General features: G+C 37.3%; 1 protein-coding gene across 1 annotated transcript in view; it reads right to left on the reverse strand.

Annotated features, from left to right (window-relative positions):
• SCN1A (sodium voltage-gated channel alpha subunit 1) overlaps positions 1-12,691 on the reverse strand; it is a 103,471-nt gene that overhangs the window by 87,845 nt on the left and 2,935 nt on the right. The window contains exon 2 of the mRNA XM_037398341.1: positions 6,774-6,853. The gene's annotated coding sequence lies outside the window, so the exon portion shown is untranslated. The remainder of the gene's footprint in view (positions 1-6,773; positions 6,854-12,691) is intronic.

Below are 12,691 nucleotides of genomic sequence, written 5' to 3' on the forward strand. Positions count from 1 at the left end.
ACTCCTTCACCTTAAAGGTCTTCTTTCTGTCTGTGCCATCTGAGCATTTTTCCTTGTATTTGGATTTGTGCTAGTTGGAGCAATGATTCCCTTTCTGTCTGTGTTGGAATAGCCTGTACAGGTTGATGCCATATGTGAAGGCCTGTCTATTACAGGCACACAAAAACATCCATATGTATGCATGGCAACAGGTAACGTTGGACACAAAGCAAAATAAATCAACTTGTGGGTAAGAATCTGGATTTTATGAGAGGTTAAAGTTCAAGACTGTATACTTTTGAAGACTAATATGAAGGAATGCATTCCAAACTACAGCCCAAGAGAGCATTGTAAGAGCAAGGTTCTGAAACTTCCAGAAGTAAAAATACACCCTATAACAATGCAATAGAGTATTTTAGTTGAGATAATATAATGATGTCTCAAAAAAATAAAACAACATTCTTGTTTTAATCCCCCAAAGCAGTTAATAATTACTGCTTCAGGAAAGCCCCCTGAATCAGCAGCATTACAGAGTGAAAACCAGGCCGGCAGGCCTCTAAAGAGAAGGGGAAATTGCTTACTGTGTGGACTTCAGAATAATGCTAATTGCTACTCACAGCCATTATTTAGCCATCTTCACAATCTTTTCTCACATGAAAGAGAGCAATAGGCTCATATTTCATATCTGGAATTTATCTGAACAGATAGCTAAAGGCATAACCCAGCCTTTTCCAAAGCACGGAGCAATCAAGAATTCACACAAAAGGCAATGTGAAATTCTTGTCACTTGATTTTGAGACGTTGTATTTTTTACCTGAGTACCTAAATATAGACTTAAATACATAAGTTTAGACCTGTCTTATGAAACTTCAGCCTTATATCATAGTCAATCTTACTTTAATCACAGGAGGAAAAAAAACTATTGCCAAAACCAACCAGTTTCCTGCATTTCAGAATCCTACAAAGTACACAAACCTGAGAAATAAATGTCACTGCTGAGACACTCATAGAAATGTTACGTGCAAAGAGGTCAAAGAAAAAGGGAGAGAAAATTTTAAATAAAACACTGTTGTTACTATTAGACAGTTACATAGTACTTAATGTGCTGAAGACATCTGTTTTGGAACAGAGAAATAGCTTTTAAAAATAAAATTGAATGTTTACTACTCCCCTGTATTTTTAAAATATAATTGATAAATTTTTCCTCAGCTCCATTTTTTTCTATTTTCTTTTTCCCCAAGAAACCCAATGCTAGCTATTGTCTCGGAATTAGGCATGCAGACATAAGAGAGGGGTTACTGTATCAGCCACTTCGCTTTCTCTTGTTAGCACGTCTTGTAATCTGTCAATCTCTATTCTTGAGCAGTATGCATTTTTGTTTCTCCTATCACAGCTATTAAATATTATTTAGTGCTGGTTCAGGATTAGTCTGAACTTAGACTTCCCAGATGTACACAAACCTGTCCTGAGGGGAAAGTAGAGGGTAAATCTGGGGTCAATGCCCACAGGTGACAGACACACAGCCAGCCTGTTCAGCAGCTGGGCAGCATGCAACCTAGAGTCAAAACTACCAGACACTCTGTCTAAAAGATAGGAGAATTTCTTTTACCAGGCTGTAGCCCTAGAACTCCCATAAGCTGTAAGAATCCTTGGGACTGGCATTGCATATTAACTATTATCGATTAAAACAAACAAACAAGCAAGCAAAATGTGTGTTTTCTAAGCTCATTGTTGCTCATTTTCAGCTCATTGTAACGATAACCTAAGCAAATGTGGTTGTTAGCAAACCACAGGAGACAATGGTTCTTTCTAGGTTGGATTAAAATTTGTGAGTGAAAAAAAATGGTAGCACCACTGCTACTAGTTAATTAATAGTGTACTAGTTAAAAAGAGTGGATCTTGGTACAATTTTCATTTGTTTGAATTAGTAGTTTCCCAAGGAGCTTGGGGACATGAGTCAAGGTTAGCTCACATCAGAAGGCATACTCCGCTGACAGGGTGTATACAGCTACCAGGTTTTTAGGGACAAGACCCTTTGCAGACACAGGCTATCTCAATGCCAGTTAGTCTGGGCATAGATGGAGCCAAAATGACCAAGAAAAATGCTGTTGTAATGGACAGATCATTTTCCTTGGAGTGCAATTTTTTGTTTCAGACATTTTATTAATTCAGAGTATTTTGAGACAATATGAAGTCCTGAAAACATAGTAAAAGGTCATCCTTTCTGGTCTACCTCCCTGTATGTGTATAAAGAGAAAATAAGTTGACCTGAAGGCAAAAATACTCAGATGCAAGGTTTCTAGATAATATTTGAATCGCATAGTTAACGTTTAAGAAAAAAAATATTGTTGGATAAGATCTTTTTCAATGAAGCACTGTTAATGCAGCCAGTATGGAGCTCTGAAAAACTGTCTGTCTCTGTCTATCACTGCACATTTCAGATGATACATGTGACATCGTTTAAGCTTTCATTTCAGAAAATAAATATATCAGATTGGGTTTCTTATCTGTGAAATATACTGAACATTAACATAAAATAGAAAACATTGAAATGGCTCTGGTACACTCACTTTATTTGATCAGCTTTTGAAGTGTCCTAGTTCTCTCTACTAAAGATAAACTATCAATTTAAAAATCTTTTTAATTAAGTGCATGGTATTCTCCTGACAATAAGCAAAAATCAATCAGATTTGCCAAACATCTTTTTTCTATCCCTTTATTCACATATTTGCTATGGTTAACCAGTAAAGCCTATTTAATCTAGAAGAAACACTAAGAAAAAAAAATAGGACATACTTTCTGTTCTTTCTAGATATATAGGAAGTGTTCCAGAATGTATATACCATAGAATAAATGTTTTGAGGGGATGCTTATACACTTAAAGGAAATCCTAGTAAAGATAGCTTTTAGGAGGTCTATTTTAGACCCTATATAATTTATGATATACTTTAAGTTTGTTGTACCTCAGATATCTACTTCTTTTTGTAGACTCTCAGAAAAAATGTGTTGGAAACAATGACCGGAGGCCACCTAGTTCACGCCCCTGCCCAAGGCGAGGTCATTATATCTGTTTCCCAACAGATGTTTCATCTAACCTCTTCCTACAGATCTTCATGACAAATTTCACAGATTCCTCTGACACTCTATTGCAGCTCTTCTCTGTACTCTCTATTAGAAAGTTCCTCCCCATATCTCATCTGGATGAGCCCATTTCTTCAGTCTTCACTTTCTGTCCCACCCACTATGGACATATGGAATTCATCTCCAGTATTCAGCTGCTAATGACCCACCAGCCTCTTCCCTTGCTTTTATCCATAGACCTACTCCAGGAATCCTACAAAGCTACTGAAAAAGCCCTGCTGAGACATTCCTAGGAGGAGCACCTACCAACTGCCTCAGAAACATCTCTGTCACAATTTCCTCTTGGCAAACAATTCAACAATAATTTGAAACAAAACAGTGAGACACTTTAAATCGTTAAATAAAATGAAAGATCTCACTCCAAAGGAAACACCATTAGAGAGTAAGTAGAAAATGGAGTCCAGGGAGGGATGAGAGGATGGAAGCATTGCACGCAAATACATCTGGAACACAGTCAAGTCACTGGCTTAAAATGCGCTTAAAAAAACAAGCATTTGAAAGCTTCCTTCAGATACATTACTTCAGTTCAAAAGTACTGTTTTACTGTTTAGTTTTGTCATCTAAATGCTGTTTAGTTTTGTCATCTTTGACCAATACCACTACTAAAAAAAGCTTATTGGAGTCACACAAGCTACATTTATTGCTAAATTTTTCTTTCTGACCTTGACAGGACTTGGGTTTTGTTTTGTTTTACCAGGAGGATGATCTTCAATGTTTTGAATTGTATTATGAAGTAATTCAAAAAAGTAATGCTTGAAGTTAATTAGAGAATCTGTCTAAGGAGTAGGAGAAAGATGAAAAAGATTGATCTACATGTTTACAAGGTACTGAAATAAATTACCAAGATAGAGGGTATGAGATGAGGCAAAGCTTGAAAGCACGAACTGAGCTGGATGTTTCTGGGACCAAAATTACAGGGTTTTGTCTTTTTTTTTTTTTTTTTTTTTTTGTCAGACACTTTTGAAAAAAGAGGAAATGAATAAAAAGAAGGACAGAAATGTTTCAAAATAGAGCACTGGAAACATGCTCAGGAATGCACTGAATACTGCTGAGACAGAAAGTGATGGAAACTTGTGTTCAGAAAAACAATGTAATGAGAATTTCCCAGCGCAGAGGAAGGAAAGAGAGAGTTTTTTGGCTAATAAATGCAAACAATAAATAGCAAGGTGACTGAATCATGGGTTTTCAAGTGGTATTTAATATGGCAGGGAAAGATTACCCAGAATTTTGGTAACAAGTGCAAAATAAAATCAATTACTTTTGTCAGAGCTAAATAGCACGTTAGAAGAGCGTGAAAGAGCACCTGGAACCACACACATTGCTGGAAATGGAAGACACAGAAATGATGACACATTAATCAGTAAAAGACAGGAAGCCTGAAAACACTGACCACCCATGTATTCAGTAAGACATGACATTGATTCTTTAAATAAATATTACTAATATTGAATAAAAAGAGATCAGTACATTTTACAGAAAGTGGACTAACCCCACTATGGAAATTATGATGATTTCCAAGTCTGCATTTGTCATTTAATGAATTAGTTCACCCATACCAACCTTTCAGTTGTTTCCCTCCAACTTTTCTATGTTTTCATGGATAGAAATCTACAAATAAACCTACAACTAGAAAAATGGAAGTAACATGTGCCAGAACTACTGAGTTTTGAGAAAAAACATGTTGAGAACTTGCATGGTACTCTCCATCTCCCTACAATATTAGGTTTAGTCAGAAACATCAGTTTTAGCTTTTAATGGTTAAAATTTACTCAAAGGTTCCTTTTTTTCCTTCATTTTAGAATATTTTAGTTTTATGATTTTTTTTTCTCTTTGAGCAATCTGATCTCTTAAGTGCTCTAAAGCATTATGCTAAAAAATGCCTAATGGTATTCCTTATCTAGTATGTCTTACTGATGGCATAACATTGTTTTTCTCAGTTTACAAGTCTGACTATATGTTGCCCTATTTCAAATTTAGTTTGTCTTCTGCTGTATCTGTTTTGGCATCAACAGAGAGTCTACAGGTCAAATACAGGTCTCTTGTGAAATCCCACTACCCCCAAAAGAGAAAAAGAAGGTAGAGTATGTTCCAGTTACTGGAAGAGAATCAACAAATCTCTTCATGATGTTTAGTCAAAAAGACCCAATGTGTTTTCTCACACATGAGTTGGTACTGGAGTTCAGAAAATTAATAAAATGAAAGAAAAGACATTCATCCAGTAGAGTATCACAGTTCTAAATATACACACAGACAGATGGACAAATTGGTGCAAGCTTTCTGCCCCTTTCCAAAAGAAATTTGCAAAGAAGTACCCACTTCTCCTAATTACTGCCAGAATATTTCTCATAACCAATAGCAGGAAAAATTTCACACTTCTTTAATTTCAGTTCTTCAATTTAAAGAAGCCAAAAATAATAGAGAAGGTTCAGTAAAATATTTAAGGGACAAAATCCAGTGCTAAGCTTTGTGGTTTTGTCCCCTAAATATATCTACTTCTGTCATTAAGGTACAAAACTCTTGCAGCAGAATTCACATGTTGGAAGGATGTAGTGTAATATGGATGGTAGCAGTGATGCCATCCTTAAAATTCAACAACCAGCTCTCCTTTAAAGTGCTTGGCACTGAGATCATACATTGAAGAGAAGAGTCATATTCATAGACTTTCTGAAGGTTTTCTAGTTCAAGGACACCCTCATTTTAAGGATAAAATAATCTGTCTTTTACTTTAGCTTTCCCGCTGTCTCAGTTGTTGACATTTACAACTTCTGAAACTTTAAAGCAAGTTTAGGTTATAGTATGACAATTTCAACGTAGACTCCAGTGATCAGTAATAAACTACCCTTGCTCCTGCTGTAAAGTATAGTTTCAAACAGCTCATAGGATATATGACTCCACGACACATTAATCTATATAATTCTTCTGTAAATCATTATAGCCAGATTTTAAAATTATTCATTTCTGACACAAGATACTATGCAAATTGCTGTTGTTTCCCAGAATTTCCTTGAAATTGTACTGATTATACTATGCCATATGCAATAAAAATGTGACAACCCTAAAGACGGGCTAAAGCTTTTACTTCCCACCCCTCCCATCATTGATACTTTCTTTAAAATAATGAAAACTTCCTGTGATTACCTGGAAAACTGAGGACAATCAGTCTAAGGCTGCCTGTCTCTTTCCTTGTGACTTGCTTTCCTGTGTCTAAATACTTCAGCAAACATTCAAGATCACACAAGAAAGGCTCAACAGAATAAACTAACAGGGTGTCAGTCTTGACAGCAATCATCCTGCTACTGTTTCACATTAGATTCTCAGAGCCATTTTTAGCACAGTCTATTTTCCTTTGTACTTTGTATTAACACATTGGCCAAGCCTGAAAAATGCCACAGAAAGGCAGGTGCACTTCAAGAATGCAACACTAACATCAGGCAATGTAGCTCAGGAGTTTGACACTGTAACCACAAATCAGCATTTCTGGAATAAGTATAATTGAACAGGTTTTCAGCAGTGATAGCAAACACCAACCCATTTGCAAATACTGCAGAATAAGCAACAACAGCTTCTTCAAAGCAGGGATGAAGGACAGGTGGGTTGAACAGACAGCTCAATCCCAGGTAAATTAGTTTAGTGGAAATCTTTCAAGCACATACCTCAGACAAGCAGCAGAGAAGAAATCCATTTTAGAAAAGACGCTGAAAGAGCTTGATGTCCGCCTGGCAAATTTCTTGTGCTGTTTGAAAAAGCAAGACGGTTCAGATTATGAACCGAGTTATATCTACAGCATTACAACCAGTCCTGATCAGTGTGTAAATGAAAGTAAGAGCTTCTAGCAGTGCACCTGATCAGAAAGACTAAGGACAGAGAGAGAGAGAGAGAGAGTGTGTGTGTGTGTGTGAGAGGGAGAAAGAGAAAAGAGGAGGGAGTTCTTCCTTTGGTAAACCTCAAATGTGTGTGAAGCATTTAGCCTTAAGGCAGAGCTTCTCTATGGGAAGGAAAACTGTTCACTCCTGCAATGCCAGGATTTTGACGACACCATTTCTTGCTTTAGTCCTCAATATGTTTTCCATGTGAAGGAACAACATGACCTCTGTTAACTTCTAAACAGTTCAGGGGAAAAATCTTGAATAATTTAAACACCACCACCCCATCTCCCTCCCCCACAGCCAAAAAAACTGGCAAACACCCAAAAATATAAGGCCAGTTAAATCCATCTTGTAACAAAATGCTGTGCTGCCAAAAAGACCTGACTGCAGCTTTTAAACCATTTTTAACAACACCAAAATTGGATTTTCTTCTTAATTATATACTTATTAATAACTACAAAGCAAGCATTCAGGAATGATAAAAAAAAAGAAAAAATAAGGGGGGGGGGGCAATGCAGATAGCTCACATAAATGAACTAAGGTTTTGAATTAAACATCCAGATGGCTTACCTGATAAAACGTGAATTTCAGATGTATTATGAGGAAAACAAAAATAAAAAAAACAAGAGAGGATGATGATGAAATGCTTGAATTGCTCTCTAATAAAGTTGTTCAGCTTCACAGTTCGAAAAGGTTACCAAGTATTTATAAATTGCTGCATTCTCATTGGAGGGGGGGGGGAAAAAAAAAAAAAAAAAAAAAAAAGACCTCTGCAGTATCCTCTCTGCTTCGTTGTCGGTCTCCTGTTCTGAGGCTTGCTCTGTTACCTAATACAAATCAGCAAATAGCAGGGGAAAAAAAGCAGAAAGAAAAAAAAAAAAAAAAAGAAAGAAAGAAAAAACCGAGGGGGGATTGGAAGAGGATGAAGAGACACAGAGGAGGGTGAAGAAAGAAAAAAGGACGGGGTGTGTGGGGTGTAAAATACCAAGCTATCACCTTAAAGGACAGCCCCATCTACCGGCAAAAGAAATGAACCAGCTGTAAAAGATTCCTCTTGACAAGATTTTCTGACTTAAACGACCCTGAAAATCTACAGCCCCGTTTTCCTTCAGCAAGGAACAAAAGGCATGGGTTGCACTGCAAAGTAGACTTCTTTATCTAGTGTTAAACGAGTAAAATTTTTCATTAATTTTCTTTTCTGTTAAGTATTTGTCTCTGAAACATGAGAAGGAAATAGTGAGGGTGGTCTATTAGGAAGGCACCAGAAACCTTTCCAGGTTTTCCAGGCATGCCACAACTACACGCTACCTGTCCTCTGTCCCGATTCACACCTCCCCACTGAGCAGTGGTGGTAGGTTCGACATCTTCAGTCATGGGTCTCAATCACAAAAAAAACCACAAAACAAACCATCCACCAAAAGGTTCCTGTGCCAGTCATGTGCCGTGTCCATCTCTCACAGACTGCATTGCCACTCACTCAGCCTGGCACACGACCGCCACGTCACAGCTATACGTTCCTGCATGCTCAGATGACAGCTGCGCAGCCAAATCTGGAACCTAGACAAAAATATGCCTTTTTTTTTAAAAAAAAAAAAAAAAATCAGACTGCTAAGTAACAGTAACTGCTAATTCAACAAACTCCAGCTGCACTGGATCAGCCTCAGCCTGAGCTGAATCAGACAGCAGTATGTATTTCTCGTTTTGCTTCCTTGCATGTGGAACTGGGATGGCCATCAGCAAACGCTTCTACAGACCCTAGTGCCAGCCATGCTGGAGGGGGTGGGTAGGGTAGGAAAGGAAGGGGGCAGTGACTGGGAAGGCAAGAGGTGCACAGAAGATGGTCCAAAAATAATACTGCATTTCTTTCATTGTGTAATACAATTTTGGCATGTAAAGATAGAAGAAAATAAACCTAATTCATACCTGTATGTAATAAGGCTGTCACCTATAACAGATATTTCACACGTTAATCTGCAATTCAGTGACCCCAGGCAGCTCTAATGAATTTGATCCCCTAGAGTAAATTCCAGTATTGCTCCGATATGTCCTTTATTAATATTCCTACATCACGAGGTTCTGACTGCTTAAATTTTGCTGGAATCCAAGCTATGTGAAGCTGAATTTCTTCACCTTATGTGGTGGCCTGACATGCTTGGCCCTTTACAACAAGAACTTGGAATGGCTCAGTATAATACCTAATTTTCAAGCATTTATCAATACAGAATATTATGAACAGTTGTTCTAACAAAGAAATCTAATCTCACAAATTTTAAAATATTTTCTCTGCAATATTAAAGTGATTAAAGCAACACAGCAAGCAACCTTATGACACTAAATATTAGGTTAAAACACATCATAATATATCCAAATAGTAATACTCAATTGCTGACATACAAAGGGCCAGACCAAGCTGGAATCAGCCACACGACCTGGGTCCTTTGAGTGTGCCTGAGCACTGATTTAGAAATACTTCACATGCATTCATGTTTCACTGCTGCCATGATCACAACTTTTGAATTTCGCTTTTCTGATGGCACTACTGGTGGATTGCTAAATAGCTCAGGCAGGTGCCCGCTACCCAAAGTTCAATTCTACGACCTTGAGGCAGAAAGATGTATAAACTATTACCTTATTATTATCAGCTGGTAACATACTCTCCAGGTGTTTGATTCTTATTTAGATATAATTGTAAAAGATGAGGTGTTTTGGCTTTTTTCAGACATTTGCAAAGTTCTTTGGTGTCATGAAGAGCATTTGCAGGTGACAAATTACTTTGTAGTGCTAGTAACACCTCTGACAGAATCATCCTTAAAATTTTAAATACTAAACAGATGATTAGATACTATTACTGATGCCAATTGATCATTCCTAGAAATCTTTCTGTTTGGAGGATATTTCTGGAAATGATAAATTGCCTGGTGTTTATAAATACAGATTTATCACTAGGTTAAGAAGCAGAATATTTACTCCTCAGCTTGAAGTTTTAATATGAGTTCCTCCACTCTTCGCTACAGTTTCAGCATGTTTGACATTTTAGGGGCATAGCTCCTTTAAAATGTTGCATTTTGAAATGAAATAAATACCACAAAAAAACCCAACCAACCAACCAAAAACCAACCCTACTATAATCTAGGAACCGGCATAGATTAAACAATAAAAAGCAGGCAGCAAAAAGTCTTTGAGATACCACAGGTGCCTTCAGTTTTAGTCCTGAACATAACACTGGACACAGGAAATTTCCCCCAGCTTAAACATAATTTTAATGTATTATGAAAGCATACGGTTTTCAATAAATATCCTTCTTTAATCGTCAGTAGTGGTTCAGCATAGGTTATTTAATATAATCACTGTCTTTCAGAAATCTCCAAGTATCATTAACAGACAACTGAAATCTTTTTCTAAAGCTACATTTCTCATGGCTCAGATGTCACTGGTCACGCTGGTATAACCAGGTGCTCAAGTTCAGCTCCACCAGCTTACAGTGTCAGGAAAATTGATACGGTTTGTGGTTATCTTAACAAGCACCTTTGGTGGCTCCTTGAACCAGACTGTCATCTCATATGGGGTTTGAGAGGAGACTATCAGCACAATAGCTAGTTCTTTGCAACTGCTGAAAAGCTAAATCCCTTGAGTTCTTAGATTTTTAATATTTTAAACTTATACACTGCATCACAATTGCAGAAAGCAAAAAAGGTAGAGATTTCTCAATCACAGCTGCTTCAACACTAAGATAAATGGAAAAATCAGTAAATAAAAAATGGTCTTCCTTCCCTTTCCCCACCAAAATTGAACTTTCCTTTTTTATTGTCTCTAAACAAATATGACACTGCTAACAGCAGTAAAATAATTTTTAAAATCAAGCAAACTTAGGATACTCATTGCATTTAATTCAGAAATTTTTGACCACTTCTTCCTGCAGGTATGGCGACAACTTTTCCTGTCCTAATTACCTGAGAAACAATCAACTTTGGGCCTGGACTGAAGCAACCATCCAAGAGACCTGAAGGAGAACACCTCCATGCTCTGCACAGCAGGGACATGGTTGCCAGGCAAACTTCATTTGCAGCCTCGAGCTTGCAGTCTTGCAGATTTCAGATTCTGCACACCTGGTAACTTTGCATTAATGGAGATGTGTGGTTTGCTTGCCCTCATACCGGGTTTCATCAGTCCTAATCTTGGCCCTGCCTTAGGAACACTGTGCAAATTTTTAAAAGCACTGGTGAAGAACAGCCTGGTAAGTGTTCGGCTTAAGTGCTACAAACTGCCCACCCTCAGTGATCACCATGCACTGGGAGATTCTGGATTTCTTCAGCACATGAAAGGATTCATATGGAAGTCCTTCTCTGGTGATCCTCTGCAGCACAGCTGCCTTTCTGAAAGGGACCTATAATGAACTCTAGATGAATAAAAAGAGAATGTAGCTCTTTTTGTCACTTTTCAGCATGTGTGCTGCAAACATTACAGTTCTGCACAAACTCGAGAAACCTTTAAAATTAACCTTAGAAGCTTCGATGTTTAGCCATGGCAGTAAACCATGCACGCAACAATGTGGAAGACTGTGTTCAACATACACAATTAGTAGTGTTAAGAGAGAGAGATATTTAATGATGGTGTCTGAGATACATGTTATTTATCAAAACATTAAGAATTCTCCCTTGATTCTTTACAGTATCTCTTTCTAGTGTTCTAGGAATGAATTCTGTGAATTGCAATGGGTGTGAGAGTAAGGGACTAATTAATCTTATATATAAAGAATGAGCCACTCCAGATCCTCCATGGAGAAGCAGGTAAACATGATAATCCAGGAGGCTTTTTCTCTTTCTCAACCTGTGAATCAATTGTACTGCAGTCAGAGAAGATCTATACAAGCAGTTAAGGATGGAAAACCATCATCATGGAGAACCAGGACCTAGAAAAATGACATGGACTGTAGCAATACAGAACAGAAGATTGTGCCCAACCTTTTCACGGAAAAGTGAGGAAAACCTTTGAATAAAAAGAACAGTAATTTTTTGTACAAGAACAGAGCACATCTGCCAGCATCTAAACCAGTATCTTCAGAACAGATACAGCCCGTTTCTACAGCAATAGATTTTTGTCACATCTGTAAGCTTTTGGTGTACTAAATGCAAATAAAAGTTGGCAGTTTTGGACAGAGAAAGATCTGCATTTGTGAGCCCAAACTTACCTTGGAAAGCTTGTGAATTATACTGTTACAGTCTTACATTTAGATGTTACATGAGATAAACTAAACCACAGGTGTTTGTAGTCTTTCTTTTTCAATTTGGCACTAACTTAGCATATGGCTGTCATCACAATGTATAATTAACTATGATGTATATTAACTAAATTAAAATGGGCAGATAAAATTTGAGATATAAATATCTTTACAGAAAATAATAGTCTAATGTATACAACCTATACTTTGCTTACATTATGGGTTACAAAACCTACAAAAACAATGGTCTCACCATTTTTAATGCTAAACACATTATTCTAAAATAATTTCATTCACACACTTTCATATGGTTTCCATGCTTCTCAGTTTTAGTGACATTTCCATGACTACGAAGACAGCACAGAAAGTCCCTCGCAGGACAGAAAACTCTACTACTGTGCAGAAAAGTTAACATAAAAGTTTGTCAGAAACTCAAGCTGCATATTGCGATGTGAGGGAATACACAGAGTATTGAAGGCAAGCTACT

This window comes from Falco rusticolus, chromosome 8 (genome assembly GCF_015220075.1).
Source record: "Falco rusticolus isolate bFalRus1 chromosome 8, bFalRus1.pri, whole genome shotgun sequence".
NCBI classification, from domain to species: Eukaryota; Metazoa; Chordata; class Aves; order Falconiformes; family Falconidae; genus Falco; species Falco rusticolus.